The following is an 18,733-nucleotide window of genomic DNA, read 5'->3' on the forward strand; positions in this document are numbered from 1 at the left end:
ATTTTCATCTATGAAAAAGCCTTCTGTCTTTTTCAAATTTTCCCAGTTTATTTCAGATACCATTCATGAGTAATTCTTGAAGTTTAATGTAGAAATATCCTTCAGGCATCAGCCTGTGTTAGTTTATCTATTCTTATATCACTAGGATGAGAGATTTAAGATGCCACTACAGAAGTTGGATTCGCAGGGAAGACCACAGTCATCTATTCACTAGACTTCATTAGAAAGAAAGGATTCAAAAAATTATTCATTTAGCAATTTTACAGACCATTTCTTGTATTTATCACTTTGTCTTCTTAATAGCGATGTGGTCCCAAGAATTTCATCTGAAATTAAATGAATTTTACATTAAATGAGTATACAAAGGTAGGAGATTGGTACCTAAATCATAATTTTACAGAGATTAGGGTTTATGGTTGTGAATTACCACCCTGCAAACTACTAGATTTTATTCCAATAAGAATTTTTTCTTTGGAATTCATAAGACAGAGCATCAATGTAGATGAAATTAATTTTGTGTCAAGAAAAAAAAAGGCCCAGTTCATGCTAAAAGCTCAGTTTGATCCCTTCATAGCAAATACCAGAGCAATTGATAAAGAGGTAGAAAATTTGCTAATCCAAATGAAATTTAAAATGAGTTTTAAGTTGGCCTTATGGCCCTTTGGGGAAAATTTCAGCTATTAGGCTTGAGCAGATGTCTGCTCCCTAAATTCATTTTTCAAAGCCAGAAATTGAGCAATATGCTAATCAGGAAACTTAGGAGGAAAATACCCTACAAGAATTTGAAGAACAGGTATCAAACTAAACGGTATTGGAGACACCTCATCCAAAGGAAAAAGAGTTGAAAAGAACAAGTGAAAGTATTTTTCCTGCAATCTTAGCCTCTAAATTAGTAGAATTCAGGGTTTTTACAAGAAGGAAAACCAAAGAGACAGAAGAGGAACTATATGAAGTTATAAATACATAAGTGTCAACTTCAGTGATGCAGTCAAGCGAGCTTGTACTTACTCTACATCAGATGGAATAAACAACAAGTGTTGCATCTCCTTCTACTTCTTCTAGTAACAAAAGAATTTTTTCCAAATTCTGAGAGATGAAGAGAAAGAGTGAACTGCTAAAAACTGCTACATATTCTCAATTTTGGAAGCAAACAGCCTCTACTCAAAATAGGTTGCTATCAACAGTAGATCTTGATAGAGGAAACTTTCAATTGGTATTCCTTGAGCCAAAAGTTCCAACTCCAAAAACTGCAGAAGATTACAAAACTTCCTTATTCTCTTTTGATACAAAATAGATCCACCCAATTGACCAAATTGATTTACATAAACAAACAGGTGAAATGATTTATTCATCATTAACAAGTTCTGCCATGGCTTCTTTAAAATTACAGGCTTCTTTGAATAATATGCACTCTCAGTTAAAATTGGAAATAATGTCCTCATTTTCCAAAGATACAAGAGTAAAATCCTTAGAAGATCTTATAATTAAGTTGGGTGTTGATCCTAGTGATGTTGATGTAGCACAGGAAATTACTAAAAATAGGAATGTTGATATCCAGGCCCTGCGAAAGAATTTAAAGTTGACAACAAAAGAACATCCTCAGGCTCAGGAAGTAGGACAAATTGAAAAATAAAAAGAAATTATGTTGCAAATGATTGCAGAACAAAGTCTGTAGATACAAAAAATGGAAGAAAAAATGGAAAAGCTATTGAAAGAGGAGGAGAAAAATATCAGTGCAGGAGTTCCATCAATAAAGACATGATAAATAGGTTAGGATTCAATAGAACAATTATCAAAATTCATGGTTGGTCTATCATTAAGAAATGAAGAAATTGAGAAACTAAAAGCATCATTACAAAGAGGTGAGGACAATAAGTTGAAGGCAGACAATGCATACATTTCAGAGGTGCAGAAAAATTTCAAGCTTACAAAGCAGCTTGAAAAATACATGGACGAATCATTCAGTGCACAAAATTTGTCAGAAGCAAAAGAGAAGATTTGGTTAGATATAAATTATGCAATTTTAGATTTTTGGCCTTCCATAGAAATATTTTTGAGTAGGAAAAACTATTAGAAAAAACAAAGGAAACAATTGAAGAAATCAAAGAAGAACTAGACAATAAACCTGGAGAAGCCACAATAATTATTAAAGTCTTAAATTCAAAAACCAAAGATGAGTTAGAAGAAATGGGAATTGAAGATAGAACAGAGGAAGTTCTCGAGGTAAGAAAAGTATTGACTAAGAAAAATTTGATGTTGTAGTTGGAGAATAAATGTCAGAATTTAGAAGTTCAAATTAAAATATTTCACAAAAAAATATTTCTACTTCACTAGAAAGGACTTCCATCATTAAGGAATTCTCATGGTGAATTGGTTCAGCAAGAAGATTATCAAAAAACTTTACATGATATAGCAGTAGACAAATCTAAATTTTCTAAAGTTAAAGGGATTATTAGTGGTCAAAATGTTCTCCAAGGCATAGCAGATGACTTGTTTATTTCACATGAGATTCATCACCTTTTTGTCAGTAAATCGACTTTTGAAAAGTAAATTGAGGTAGATGAGGCATACAAAAATTTAATTAATTTTTCATGTCCAGATGATGACGAATGGGATAAGTTTTTTGAGCTTATCAGTTGAACAAGAAGCAGATTTTCAGGAATATTTCAGCAAAGAGCAGAATATTCAACAGCACAATCAAAGAAATGAAGATTTAAAGCCAAGAAATTTGAAACAACATCCTCGAATAGTGTGTAGTTCCACTAAATTAATTCGAGGATATTTATTCTAAGTCTTTTTGAGTAGAATTATCCAAAATATTTCGGAAGAAGTTTTATTTTTCATGAAAAAGTTGTAACAGATTATTTATTTTTCAAAGAGTCTATATATACTTTGTAATTCGAATTAAGAAGGGTTGATACTTTGACAGAACCCAGATACATTGTTGTATTTTGGAAATTTTGAAGATAATCAAAGGCTTATGGCTTTAGTTTTTAGCAACATTTTTGTTCATGTGAGTTTTCATGTGTAATCATTTTTGTCATTCTTCATATATTTGAGGTAACATAAAAGTACTGGGTAAGGCTATGTTGAGTGTTGACCTCCCTAATATCCCACCGCAAAGTTATTATCAATACTGAGAATAGCTAATTGAACATTTTGTTTAAATTAGTACCCCTGCATCAATAAATTGTTGACTTTTGTATTCAGGAAGGATATTTAGTTATCAAATATTTTCTTGTTTCATCTATCACAAGCATTTAAAGGATTGTATGTTGTTAATATTGAGATCATCACTTTGAGAAATATTTGAAGTTTCTGGATCATATACATGTAAATGGTTAGAGTCATTGATTATCCATTTCAAATAAAATCCTCATTTAGATGCTTTGGCATAGTTCTCCAACCAAGAACTATCTTCAAAGCAACAACAATACTGCTAAGGTTTGAGGACATTTTAGTGTTGTGAAGACAATTTACAACTTGCATAGGTATATTTATTAGCCCATAATGCAAGAAGCATATTGGTTTATTAGAGGATGCAGACTTTGTTGTCCAAACAAGCCTAGTAAGAGAAATAAAATTTTATACCATATCTTACTTGTATGCACTAGACCTTGGAATAACATATCTATGGATTGGCGGGTGGTTTTCCAACAAATAAGAAGGGACATGACTATCTACTTATGGTAGTATACAAGTTTAGTTAGATGCACATTTTTATGCATTGTGAAAAGATCATCAAAGGATAAGAAGCGACAAAAATGTTCTTTTTAGTTGTTTGGGTGCACTTTGGGATACTAACGAGTGTCAAGGCTCATATAAAGATACCATATTTCTTGGTGTCTTTTGGACTACACATTAGGAGAATATGGACACCCAGTTGAAGATATATAAATCTTTCCATCCATACGTTGAAGGATAAAAAAATGTAATCAACATGAAATGGGTTCATATTTTGATGGGTTACAATAATAATCATCCTAAGATCCAAAATGAAAATTTGGTTAATATTCAACACACTTCTAATGAAGCAATCCACACTTCTATTAATGTCCCCTTTAGAAAATTGTTTTAGGTATTTGACACCATCACCCCTAGATGTTGCATATGGACATGAAGGAGGAGTGATGGAAGACATTGTAAGAGATGCATTCGAAATAGAAAAAGTTGTTGAAAAAAATATATAGATCCATTAGCAAGTACAAGAGACATTGAAGAAGTCAGAGGAAAAGTACAAGGCTCAAACATGATCACCACATTCTTTAGAAAACATTCAACGTAGGATATATTTTGGTTGTTTCTAAACAGACAAAGGTTGTAAGGTCCTAGTAAGAGATCAAGGATCTATCATATGGTCCTTTTAAAGTGTTAGATAAGGTTGGTGATAATGCTTTTTGTGGAGGAAAAATTCTTGTGTATAGGTGATCCCTCTCATTTATGTAATAGAGATAAATAACTCACTAAAGGATAAACTACAATGGATTTTCCACTAGATCTAATTGTAAGTTCAATATCTATTAATAAGTGAGTAAAATAGGTCTTAGTTTTAATTGGTGGTTGTCTTATCATATACAGGTTGATGCAACTCCTAAATCCACTCCAAGCTCCTGAAGCAGGCCACTTGCACACATTTACATTATCAACCTTGCTTAGCATGAAATAAATCTAATATATATATATATACATACATACATACATATCTATATATATATATATATATATATATATATATATATATATAGTCTAATTTTCTCAAAACAAAACAAATCTATCAATGCATAGTATAAAATATCATAGATCACGCATATTTGAAGGGGAAAATACCATATATATATATATATATATATATATATATATATATATATATATATATATATATATATATATATATATATATATATATATATATATATTAGATATATAAAAAATACAATAAGGTATGTTACCTTAAGACTACTACAACACCTTTTGGATTTAAGCTCTTAGAGATACTTCATTTACCATTCTTGATTTCTCTCCACTAGCATAAGGCCCCTAAAACTTTAAACCTTCTCTTTATTTCACCAACATAAGGATTCATAATACTCTATCTACTCTAGATTCTCCCTATCCTATATTTTGCCTATTCAAATAGGAATTCATAAGAGCACGGATATAGGCTCCATGTAATGTGAATTGGGTGGATACAAGTCATACATAGGCTTCATGGCATGTAAATTAGGTGCATACAAGTCATATATAGGCTTCATGGCATGTGAAATAAGCAATTACAAGTCATAGATAGGCTTGATGGCATGCGAACTAAGAATTTACAAGCCATGCACAAGTTCCATCCTTAGTTATGATATTTTTCCAACCTATTATGAGAATTTCCTCTATTGTGAAATTTTTGCTCAAGTTCCATGCTCATTTATGACTTTTTCCAACTCGTTATTAACTTTCTTATAAATTATGAATTCAAATGATTATGATATTTTTACTCATTTATGTACTTTCATACTCATAACATATAATAACATCCTTGTAAGGCATAAGGTAGAAAATACAAGCAACATCCTTGTCTTCTATGAGATAGGACAACATTGGCCCAGCAACTAGGATGGTCATATGATAGAGGTAGAGCTCATGCTTGGATTTTGCCCACATTTCTGATTTGTATGTCCCAACCATCTTTTGCATTTTTATTTTTCTTTTGTTTTCCCTGTGTCCATTACATGCTCTTTCTTTTTTTTTAGTTGCATCAACCTCCTAGGGTACATTTCCAGGCCCTACCCAAGGTATGAGGATGTGTGTATGCCAAATCCCAATGAACCAATGGTCAGTTGACTCAAAGAAGGGAGGTAGAATAGGGGCGCATAATGTAAGATGGAAGGTGGTAAGTATGGAATAGGGATAGATGGGGATACATTATCTCAATCATGGTTTCCCAAGCAGTGCTCCTTCCTAAATACATGGGCCATTATGGGAGGTTGCACTGGACTAAGATAGAAAATTAACCCCCATTTAAGGTGAGGGAATAAGACCACGGCCAAGACCCTTATTTATTTTAAGTCACCCCATAATCCATGCCAAAATACCAAAATAAAAACAATTATAAGCACCTAATTGCAAAATGAATAAAGTATCTTTTGATTAGAAGCCCACCTTTCAACATGTTCTCTGAACAAATGGGCAAGGAAAACATGACTTATGCAAGTGGCGGAGATATGAATAGCATGTCAAATTAGCTACAAAGTGGCTCTCAGGGGTTGTTGGTTTCCTGCTGAAAGCAATGAATAGGATAAAATCTTCTCCTAGGGGTCACCCACTTTTCATGGGTAACATCTATCCCCAACTAGGACATGAGCTCACCGTAGAGTGCGTGATCCATGTACTTGAATGGGAAGTTCATGAGAACTTCAATAATCTCTTTGGACTGCAAACCTATAAACTACACATTACAGTAAAACTATTTGGGAGAATATGCATTAGGCGTACTATAATTGCGTATGTTTTTCATAGAAGTAATAATCCATGCAGAGACTAAAATATAAGCTAAGTGCAATCTAATCTATCATGAGAACATGATATGATGATATAAGTTATTAAAAAGGAATATGCAATGCACCTACACTACCATGCATGTTATATTATGCCAGAGCTAAGTATAGTAATATAAGCAATGTAACCAACATATTAATAGATCAATATAATACCCTTTTTCCCTATTATTAGTAATGAGATGGGACAAGAAAACATCACAATCATTGATGCAATATCTATATACGAGATCATAAGGGTGGGAGGTGGGAAAATAATATGACCAATCTTTATGAAAAGGATTCAATGATACAAGGAAAAAAGGGGAATCATGCTCATACCATTGAGTGATTCATTTGAGTTTGAATCTAGAGAAGTGAATGATCAAGCTCAAGCAATCCTTATCAAAATCCTCCTGATATCCTTAGGGAAACTATGGAAAGGATGAGAAGATGGAGGATCAAAACAACTAGGTTGTTCATTACAAGGATCATATTGAAAAGGAGAAACCAACATAGGGTTAAATCCTTCAATATTCATGAATTGGGGAATAATAAGGGGGGAAGTGATGATTTAAATACACCTCTTTGATCATAAGGAAGATAATACAAGACAAGGTTTCTATTAGTATCATCATCGGTATCATAGATAGGGTCCTTGTCAAAACGAGGGATATTGATTTCCCATTTCCCTTCTTCAATATGAAAGTAATCTCTAATGTTGACCTCCAAGGGATTAATGTGACCATCTTCTCCAAGGTCACCAAAGAGTACATCATCAGGAATACTCTCATTGAAAAAATTAGGGTTAGCCTCAACTTCACTTTTCATAAACTCATCATCTCCATCATCCTCACCATGCTTCTTTTGAAAACCACACTCGATGACTTCAATAGTGCTTTCATATTGATGTTATAGAAATGACTCTTGCTCTTACTCATGGTGTTCTTCTTTAACTGCTTCATCATACTCAATGAGCCCATGAATTTGGAGAGCTATATCAAATATTTGACAGGCTTCCTCCATAGTTTGAAAACTTGGTCTTTTGTATGCCAGGAATTATCCAACAAATATAGGGAAAGAAGGAATGCTTTTTTCCTCACATTAATAATTAAGCCAATAATTGTTCCAAGGTGCAACAGGTAAAAGAAACCACCAAATGAGAATGCCCTGATGAAGCACATTGATGTTTTAAGTATACTTGATGAACCTAGCCACATGATTGACTGCTTTAGACGGATCCCCATCAAACTGTAGGAATCCTCTTGATGGGCCTCCCATGCAGGTACAACTTAAGGACCATCTAACCATTCCTAGGGACATTTAACCTTTCATTCTACACTGTTGGGTTGTGTTATATTCTTTCCACGATTAGCCCATGTAGTTAACTAGGGGGTTAGAGGGGGGGCAGAGCCCCCCCTTCGTTGCGCCAATTGTGTAGCGTGGGGGGGTCACAGGGGGTTTGAGGCACACCTGTAACCCCACTTTATGGGGTCCAGGGTAGCACCCCGGAAAAGTTTGGTTTGGACCCCATGTTAGGTTGGGTAGACCCACCTATGGTTTTTTGCATGATTTTCGCACATGTTTTTTGGATGTGATGGTTTTTTATCCATGGTATTGGACGTGATGGTTTTCAGTCCATGGTATTGGATGCTTCGGCATGTATAAAGATGTATTATAACATTGAAAGGAACATAATGAAAAATCAAGCTGGTAGTCCCGGTTTTGGGATCCAGGGGAAAATCTCTGTATATATGTGTTTTATGTGTTATGCTCTCGCATTATTTATTTTCTGTGCTTTAGAATTCGTATGCAGGTAATTTCTATACAGGGTTAAAACCTACATTTGGTATCAGAGTTGTTTTGGCTTCAAGGGGACGCCTTTGTTGCTGAGGGGTTTCGCTCAAACCTGTTGTGGAGCACTTGGAAGGTATGCTTTTGACAAGCAATCTAGTGGTTTTTCAATAATATTTCTAACCTTTTCTGCATTATGAGTTTAAAGAAGATAAAGGGTTTTGATAAAATGTGTGAAAATGGACAAATGAAGCTCAAGTACTAATAATTGACGTTTTCTATGCAGGAGAACGTGGAAACAAGGAATCGTCGATCAAAAGCAAGAAGCGAAAGGAAAGTAACTGCTGTCCCTCCAACAGGGAACCGGATGCGGACAAGATCAAGCAAAATTAGAGCCGAATAGTCCAGGGAAAGAATGCAGGATACCGAGTCGGAGAACGCAAGAAAGGAAAGAGAAGAACTGAACGATTAGCGAATCCCTCAGGATCTTTGATCCTGAGGGATCGTTGCTTTAACTTATCTTTTGTATCTAGATACCTCCGTCATTTCTGTTATATAAAGACACCACGCCATTGAGCGTGGGGGATGACTGTTTTTGTAATTATAAGTTTCAGAACAAACTTTGATCATTGAGTCTCGTTGAGACCTGACTTTGTTACACTTTTGTTGATGCAATTAATATAGAAGACTTGGTGTTCATTTCGTCTCGGCATCTGGAGTAACTTAAGGCAGTGTACCATTGGTAGCCAAGGGCCCAGCTCCAACGGACACTTGCTGTTGTATTATTATACGGTGATTTGTGTGTGGTTTGTTTATTTCTATCATTTAAGTAATCTGATATATCTTTTATGTGATAGACCGTGCTTCATAATTAATATCTGAATCTGAATGAGTTCCTTATCTCATGTCTCTATATTATGCAAGTGAATCTATTCGAATTGCATCTATTTCCATAGCTGAATATTGGTATAAATGTTATCATCATTAGATTCATGGAAATAAGTATTTGTGAGGCTTGAAGACAATATTACTTCGTTCAGAAACATAGTCATATCATCCGTTACTCTCAGATTGCTGTTCCATATGAGTATTGTTGTTCCATATAAGTATTGTTGTTCCATTTGATTATTGTTGTTCCATTTGATTATTGCTGTTCCATTTGATTACTGTTGTTCCATTTGATTACTGCTGTTCCATTTCATGATTGCTGTTCCATTTTACTTTCCACCATTTCGTTTATCTGCCTTTATTGCTTTTGGTGTGATAGCAGGCCTAAGGCTGTAGTGAGCCCAGCAAGACGCTGCCTAGCTCCCAGACCTATAAGTCCATGCTTTGATTTCCTTTCTTTATCAGTTTCTAAAGGGATGGGTTATTGTTTCCGTACCCTTGACTGATCAACTGCTTTGTGTGATTCTATCTTTTGGGTTGGTTTAGTTACAGCTTAGCATCTGTTTCCTTTCAAGTCATTAGAACACTATACTACCAAGCATTACTTGGACAAGTAGCCTCGGATTGAGTTACTCCTTGCAAGAACAAAACGTTCCCGGATTGACTTAATAATGTGGGATAATTGGTGGTGTGAGAGACCCTAGTTACAGCTCTACATTTTGGCGCCGTTGCCGGGGAGGAGTAATAGCCATTTGTCCTTTACAGAGTAGTGCGCAAATCTGCTAGGAGGGAGTTGGATTTTAAAAACGGAAGGTAAGAACCTGCGTACGGAGCATGTAAAAGCCCTGCTCCACCGTCCGCTCTCTTAGTAGAATTGCTGGTTGATAGGATTTAGTAATTTTTTTAGAGTGCATGACTAAGCAGAAAAAGCTAGAAAAGAATATCAAACCCCCAGCCAAACCTAAAAAAGCCAAAGGACCGGTGACCCTTGGCCGAACAACCTTTATAGACGAAATCTACAAGAAAACTGAATCTCAGCCATCAGTAGGCCTCAGAAAAATTAATTCCAAGCAGCCTACTAGTTCCCTTCAGGCTACAACATCACCATCTGGAGCCTTTGCTGAGGTACACAACTAGACTAACGAACAGGATTATCAAGAAATTGAAAATTCTGTGTCAGAACGGCTGCAGGAAGGGAACTTAAGCAACCTTTGTGAAGGAGAAGGGGAAACAGGGGAATTAGAGGAACCAAGGTCTCCTTCTAGGATAATCCAGCTGTTAAATAGCCCAGATAAGGGGAGTGCAGCCAGAATTAATACTGAAGGCACCCCATTCCTTCAGATAGAAATTCCAGATAAGGGAAGTGTTATCAAAACAGCCCCTGCCAAGGCCGTCCCTTCTCAACCTAGGAACACCCTCCTAGAAATTCCGGAAGCTTATTGGCACATATTCGATCCCATGGCGCAGAATCATCCAAATACCCAAACTTCTACATTGCAATATCATATAGTAGATTCTGCTGCAAATGCACCCATGAAGGCGATTCCTCTTCAACACATCCCAACCTTTCACGGACTCACATCAGAAGACCCTGATGCATTCTTATTCGAATTCGATGTGTTATGTAGGGGGTACGATTACACCACTGACCCCTAGAAATTAAAGTTGTTCCCCTCTACTTTGAAGGGAGCAGCTCTGAGATGGTTTATGGGTTTAGGTGGTGGAGTTATAAACAATTGGGAGGAAATGAAAGAAGCCTTTCTCAAGAAATATCAGGATTACTGTAGGTCAAGAGAACTGAAAGATGAAATTTTCCTAATGACGGCCAGAACAAATGAAACTCTAGAGGAATATGTAGAACGCTTCCAGTACAACTTACAGAGATCCCCCTATGCATCATTACCTTTGCCTGATAATGTGTTGAAAACTGCATTAATTAGAGGTATGAAAGAACAGTGGATTGAAACATTGAATATCATGGGAAAAGGGGATATTTACCAAGAAAATTTTGCTGATATTATTAATTTATGCATCAGGAGTTCAAGGGGTAGCACAAGGATAAAACCAACAGAATACGACCGGTTTGTTAGAGATAACAAAATTTCAACAGAAGGAGTAACACGTGTAGAACTTGGGAATTTATTAGAAAATTTTAAAACTGATATTCTAGGGACATTAACTACACAGCTTGATATTGTGCAGGCTAGGCAAAAGCAGATGGAGGCGGAACAGAATCTGGCAATTTTTTGCCCCCGATGCAGAAAAAAACACAGCCACAAGGAATGTCCACTAGATTCAGTTCAAACATGTGCCATCTGTACGAAAGATCATCTTACCGAAAGCTGCCCCTCACTTCCTGGACTGAAGGCAGTATACAAAGAAGCAGAAGAAGAACCAGAGCCAACATACTTTGTTAACCAGCGTCGCCAATGGCAACCTAGGCAACCAGGTATGTTTTCGGACCCAACCTCTTCTTTTCAGCCTCCACAGTATAATGCTCAGCAATATGGTATGTGGCAAAACCAATCTGCACCCCCATTTTCAAACTGGTCATCACAGCCGTTTCCTTCTTCGAACCCATGGATGAATCAAACAAGCCAATTCGGTTGGCCAAATTTTCCTTATGCCCCACCATATTGGCAGAATAATTCATATCCTCCACAATGGATTCCCCCTACATCACAAGGTTCACCTTGGTAGACCAATTGGCCAAGATCGACATATCAGTGAACAGGAACTATTCCACTCCCTCAACCAACTCTGCCAGCCTTACAACAAAACCCCCAGTCTAATCTGAGACCGCAACTCCCAGCCCAACCCAATCCCAATCCTAATAATAGACCAGTCCAATCCATCCAAATCATAGACACATCAGAAATTGGACCTGACCTAAGGGAGTGCAATGATCTTCAGTTACGATCTGGACGTATAATAGAAACAGAGGGAGACAAAACAGTTCACATTGAAGATCAGTTACCAATAGAACAACCCCTACAACAAAAGGATGAAAACAAAGAGCAGACCCATCAACAAGCAAGTACATCCTCTCCTCCTTTCCCAGAACGATTAGTCATACCACGACCAGTACAATCTCCAGACTTTGACATTCTGGGAGAGTTACAAAATCTGTACATAAAGATTCCATTCCTCCAAGCCATACAAGATATTCCTATATACGCAAAAACTATAAAAGAACTATGCATAAAAAAATCAAGGAGGAATACAAATACTAACCCTAGAGTCCAAGTAGTTGGTACTTTATCCGACCTATTATTAGGAAAAGAGACACCTATCAAATACGAAGATCCCGGGAACCCAATTGTAACTGTCCAAATCTATGGCCAAACCCTGACTAACGCTTTAGTCGACCTAGGAGCTGCAATCAACATTTTGACAACCTCCACCTGCCAAAAGCTTAGCATCACATCAGTAGAACCTACTTCTACTTTGTTAGAATTGGTAGATCGATCTGTAGTTCGACCAGAAGGTACTCTATACGATGTCATGGTTTCTGTAGATTCCTGGGAATATCCAACAGATTTCCTGGTAATTAATCCAAAAACCCGATTAGATGGACATCCGTTAATCCTAGGCAGACCTTGGCTTGCTACTGCCGATGCCTACATCGGTTGCCGGCAGGGAAACATGACTATAACTAAAGGACCAGACGTTAAAAATCTAATTCTATATCCTCCAGCACAGCCAAGCCTGCCGATGATTAAAACTAATCACTATCCTGTGTCATATCTTACTAACAATATCAGATCTCCATTGACTGTACAGAAGGCTTTAGATTTTAAAGATCAAACAGAAGATGACGCCATTAACAACTTCATTAATCAAACTGAATCTAGAACGCATATGCAGTGTTTTATGATAGAAGCAGCATTCGACAACGAGCTAGAAGAAGACCCTTTAAAGGATCCACATGACCAAACAATACCAGTAACTGTGCCAATAGCAAAGTAGTGGAAATTGAACCTGGTAAGACTCTAAATATTAACGCCAACCTTACACCAGATCAAGAAATAAAGCTTGTTAATCTGTTACAAAAATATAAGGGAGCATTTGCGTGGGATTACCCTGACATGAAGGGGATTGATCCTCAATTATGCACCCACCACATCTATATAGAGAAAGATGCAAGACCTGTCCGTCAGCCACAAAGAAGACTCAACCCCCATCTAAAGGAGATAGTAAAAGCCGAACTTCAAAAACTTTTAGATGTTAATTTTATTTACCCTATCTCTGACAGTAAATGGGTCTCTCCCCTTGTGGTGGTACCCAAGAAAAATGGAAAATGGAGGATTTGCATGGATTACAGGGAGTTAAACAAGGCCACACAGAAGGATCACTTTCCCCTCCCATTTATAGATCAAGTATTGGACACTTTGGCAGGGAAGAATTTTTTTTCTTTTCCGGACGGCTTCAGCGGATATAACCAAATTCAAATTGCCCCTGAAGACCAGGATAAAACTACCTTTACTTGCCCTTGGGGAACGTTTGCCTATCGAGTACTACCCTTCGGCCTATGCAATGCCCCTGCTACATTTCAAAGGGTTGTTCTCAGCATCTTTACAGATCTAATAAACGACGGACTTGAAGTGTACATGGATGACTTTACACCGTATGGAGATGAATTTGACCCAGCTCTGGACACCCTGGAAAAAGTTCTACAACGTTGCATCGATACCAGACTTTGCCTGAGCCACGAAAAATGCTACATGATGATGATGGAAGGGCTCATTCTAGGGCACTACATCTTAGCAGCTGGCATCCAGGTAGACCCTGCTAAAATTCAGATTCTTTTGCTCATCCCTACCCCCACTACTCAAACAGAGGTACGCAGTTTCCTTGGATTTGCTGGATATTACAGACGATTTATAGAACATTATTCACGAATTGCTGCACCTCTATATGCTTTAACTGGTAATGTTGATTTCTTGTGGACAGAGAAATGTGATCAGGCTTTTAAGGAGTTGAAAAAGTTGGTGTCAACAGCCCCAGTCCTTCGAGGGCCAAACTGGAATCTGCCATTCCAAATCTCATCTGATGCCTCGGATACAACAATTGGTGCAGTCCTGGGGCAAGAAGAGGATAAGAAGCCATATGTTATTTACTATATTAGAAAAAATTTATCCTCTGCCAAACTCAATTATACTGTTACTGAAAAGGAATTCCTGGCTGTAATACATGCTGTTAATAAATTTAGACATTATATTACAGGTTATCCTGTTGTGTTATATACAGATCATTCTGCTATCAAATATTTAGCAAATAAACCTGTTACGAATGCTAGAGTAACTCGATGGTTGATCTTGTTGCAGGAGTTCGATATCACAATCAAGGATCGACCTGGCAAGGAAAACCCTGTAGCCGATTTTCTCTCAAGAATACCCAAATCAATTGAAACAACAGCGGTAGAAGACCAATTTCCTTATGAACACCTGTTTGATGTTACCATTCGAACACCCTGGTATGCTGATGTCGCCAATTACCTTGCAGTAGGTAAGCTACCAAAACACCTAACCCCTCAGGAACGAAAGCAGATTGTTCAAAAAAGCACTCGATTTTCGTGGATTGGAGGCCATTTGTTCCATACAGGGGCAGATATGCAAATCAGGAGGTGTATTCGAGAGGACGAGATCTTAGACATCTTAAAAGCTTGCCATGACGGACCATGCGGGGGGCACTTTGCCGAAAAAAGAACAGCACATAAAGTATTACAGACAGGATACTATTGGCCTACAATTTTTAAGGATGCGAAAAAGTTTGCACAAGCCTGTGACAGCTGCCAGCGAGCAGGAAAACCTGGTCAAGCTGATGAAATGCCTCTGAGACCACAATTGGTTATTGAGCCATTTGAACGATGGGCTCTCGATTTCGTCGGGCCCATTAATCCACCATCAAATCAGAGGACATACATTCTGGTGGCAACAGACTATGTTACTAAATGGGTTGAGGCTGAATCATTATCTAAGGCTACAGAGGACTCGGTAATACAATTCTTGTTCCATTTGTTTGTACGTTATGGACTTCCGAGAGAAGTAATTACAGATGGTGGACCACAATTTGTTGGAAATAAATTAGCTGCAACACTTAACAATTATCATGTCCAACATAAGATCACTACTCCATACCATCCGCAGGCAAATGGGCAAGTAGAAAGTAGTAACAAGGTAATCGAATCAATCTTAACAAAGACTATTGCATCGCATAGGCGTGATTGGGCCGCTCGGCTACCTGAAGCACTGTGGGCCTATAGAACCACATGGAGAAGTACGACAGGCTATTCGCCTTATCAATTAGTGTTTGGAAAACAACCAATCTTCCCCATCGAATTCGAAATCCAAACGCTACGAACTGCACAGGAAGTCGGCCTAGATCTGAGTGAGGCACAAATCAATCGACTACAACAGATCAATGAATTGGACGAAATTAGGCTCTCTGCATTACAAAACACAGCATTAATTCAACAGCAGCGAGCTAAGTGGCATGATGCACTTATAAAGAATAAAGTCTTCCATGAAGGAGACTGGGCTCTGTTATACGACTCTCGGTTCCAGGACTTCCCGGGGAAACTCCAGACTCGATGGTTAGGACCATATGAAATCCAGAAGGTGCACGACAATGGGACCCTTACCCTGATCACAATTGACGGTTCTGGATATGCGTTCAAAGTAAATGGCCACCGAGTTCGTCTCTATCGAAAACCTCTTACTCGGGAATCCTTCTGTCAGCAGCTACGACAAGATACTGATTTGGAAATCTTAGGAGAGGAAGCGAAATCTTCCTCACCTATAACTTAAGCAACTCGTTTTTTTCATAACTTGTACATAACATCCTGTACATATGTTCTTTTGATTCTCTATTTGCATTTTCAGTATTTTTGTTACGTTATTTGCATGATACTTGCATGATTCTGCTGTTCCTTTTCAAAAGGAACAACACTTGTGTGATTTTGCTGTTCCTTTTCAAAAGGAACAGCACTGGTGTGATTCTGCTGTTCCTTTTCAAAAGGAACAACACTAGTGTGATTCTGCTGTTCCTTTTCAAAAGGAACAGCACTGGTGTGATTCTGCTATTCCTTTTCAAAAGGAACAGCACTGGTGTGATTCTGCTGTTCCTTTTCAAAAGGAACAGCACTGGTGTGATTCTGCTATTCCTTTTCAAAAGGAACAGCGCTTGTGTGATTCTGTTGTTCCTTTTCAAAAGGAACAACACTTGTGTGACTTTGTTGTTCCTTTTCAAAAAGGAACAGCACTTGCGTGTTTTTGCTGTTCCTTTGCAAAAAGGAACAACACTTTTGTGTTTTGCTATTCCTTTGCGAAAAGGAACAGCATTTGGTTTTTCTGCTGTTCCTTTGCAAAAAGGAACAACACTTTTGTGTTTTGTTGTTCCTTTGCAAAAAGGAACAGCATTTATTTTTCCTGCTGTTCCTTTGCGAAAAGGAACAACACTTTTGTGTTTTGTTGTTCCTTTGCAAAAAGGAACAGATTTGGTTTTTGTTGTTCCTTTGCGAAAAGGAACAACACTTTGGTGTTTTGTTGTTCCTTTGCAAAAAGGAACAGCATTTTGTTTTTGTTGTTCCTTTGCGAAAAGGAACAGCACTTTTGTGTTTTGTTGTTCCTTTGCAAAAAGGAACAGCATTTGGTTTTTGTTGTCCCTTTGCGAAAAGGAACAACACTTTTGTGTTTCGTTGTTCCTTTGCGAAAAGGAACAGCATTTGTTTTTCCTATTCCTTTGCGAAAAGGAACAGCACTTTTGTGTTTTGTTGTTCCTTTGCGAAAAGGAACAGCACTTGTGTATTTCTTTTGCTAGAAACAGAATTTGAGTATCTCTGCTATTCCTTTCTCAGAAGAAACGGCATTTAGGATTTCTTGTTGCTCCTTTCAAAGAAATCATATTTTTCGAATGGATTCTTCTCTCAAAAAGAATGCCATCGGCATCTTTTTGCCCCTATTGGGATGCTTTGCGACCATGGTCTCCTAAATCTTTTAGATACAGCAATGAGTTTATGCAATGAACATAAAGCATGATATACCGAAATCAGCATATCATAAATCGCTATTATTTTGAAGCCAGTATATATAAGAGGACAAGAGGAGGGACATTAACTTTCATCTTCGCTGTCATTGTCTTATTCCCGAACCTTGGTTTGGTAATTTTTATCATGACGATTTCCCTAAAATCTTTCTTGATCATTACTGAGGAATATGAGCAAACGATTTATATCTGTCTGTTGGGACTATAAGACTTCTTCCACCATTCCCCGCTCTTAAGGAGTGCGGAACCACCCTTATGTGTAAATAAACAAAAAAGAGAAGTGTGCTGCAAAAGAAAAATAAAAAGAAAAATAAAAACAAAATATGAAATTGTCAAATGCAGGATAGGGGGTCTCATTCAGAGCCAGCCTACCATGATCATAAGGATGGAAGCGAAGTGGCATTCCCATTACGGCCACCACACCAGGGATATGGTCCAAAGGTAAATTAACAAGCAAACCTTGGAACAGGAGGTCTCATCACGAGCCGGCCTGACCACGTTTCGTGCCTACCTTGTGAATGGCATTATGGCTATCTGGTTACCAATCCAGCATAATGGCCTACATTTTGACAAAGAACTCTTCAGAATATACACAGAGGATCATGGTTCCGGAGGGTGAAATAAACAACTCTGCCAAGGTTATGAACACCTGTTGGCAGCAGAGCTCTGTTAATGGCATTGGAGTCGTAATATTTACACCAACAAGTATGATATTAAATCTTTCTGTCTCTTATATCCTTTGCATGTATCATATGTCATATCCCGATATGTTTATCGCATGAATATTATCACCAATCATGGCAACGGAACTGACAATGACTACTGGAGACTTCGTACAGTTGACAGACGTCCAACCCCTCGGGTCCTCATTATATCACGCAGGCTTATATAAAACGCGATCCACTTTTCTGCCTCGGTTTTGGCATTTCATTGTCTTTTTACAACATGGCATAATTCCATATGCTGTACTTTATGATTTGACTCCCGACTGGCTGTTGCTCCTCTCTTTGACGGCTGGGGGCAGCCTATCAGATTGCGGGGGGAGATAACCTCATTACTCCATGGATTACGTGGCTCCACACCATTCGGGAAAGATAATGGCACGATTTAACGGTATGATGATCTCATTCTACGGAGACTGCCATCCACGATCTTTCTTTTTGTTGCATGCTCTGTGAGATCCTTTCCAAAATTGGCATCAATCATCCTCTCTACTTAGAAAATACCGCAAAACAGTTGTTGTTCCATTTCTGAGTTCTATTTCTGAGTAAGCAATGGGCGGGAAGACAGTCCGAAGCGAACCGCACAAGCTGACAGTTTCCACTGCTGCTCACGAAATCCTGGAAAAGGCAGGATGGTTGAATTACTTCAACCGCATGCAAGAATCGAACGAGGCTGTAGCGTTGGAATTCCTGCAGAATTTGCAGGAAAACTACTCTGTAGTAGGAGGAAAGTGGATAGTGGTTACGGAGGACATCATCGCA

Source organism: Pinus tabuliformis, chromosome 1_2 (genome assembly GCF_031772625.1).
Source record: "Pinus tabuliformis cultivar Carrire ecotype Pingquan chromosome 1_2, CPIR1, whole genome shotgun sequence".
In the NCBI taxonomy this organism is placed as follows: Eukaryota; Viridiplantae; Streptophyta; class Pinopsida; order Pinales; family Pinaceae; genus Pinus; species Pinus tabuliformis.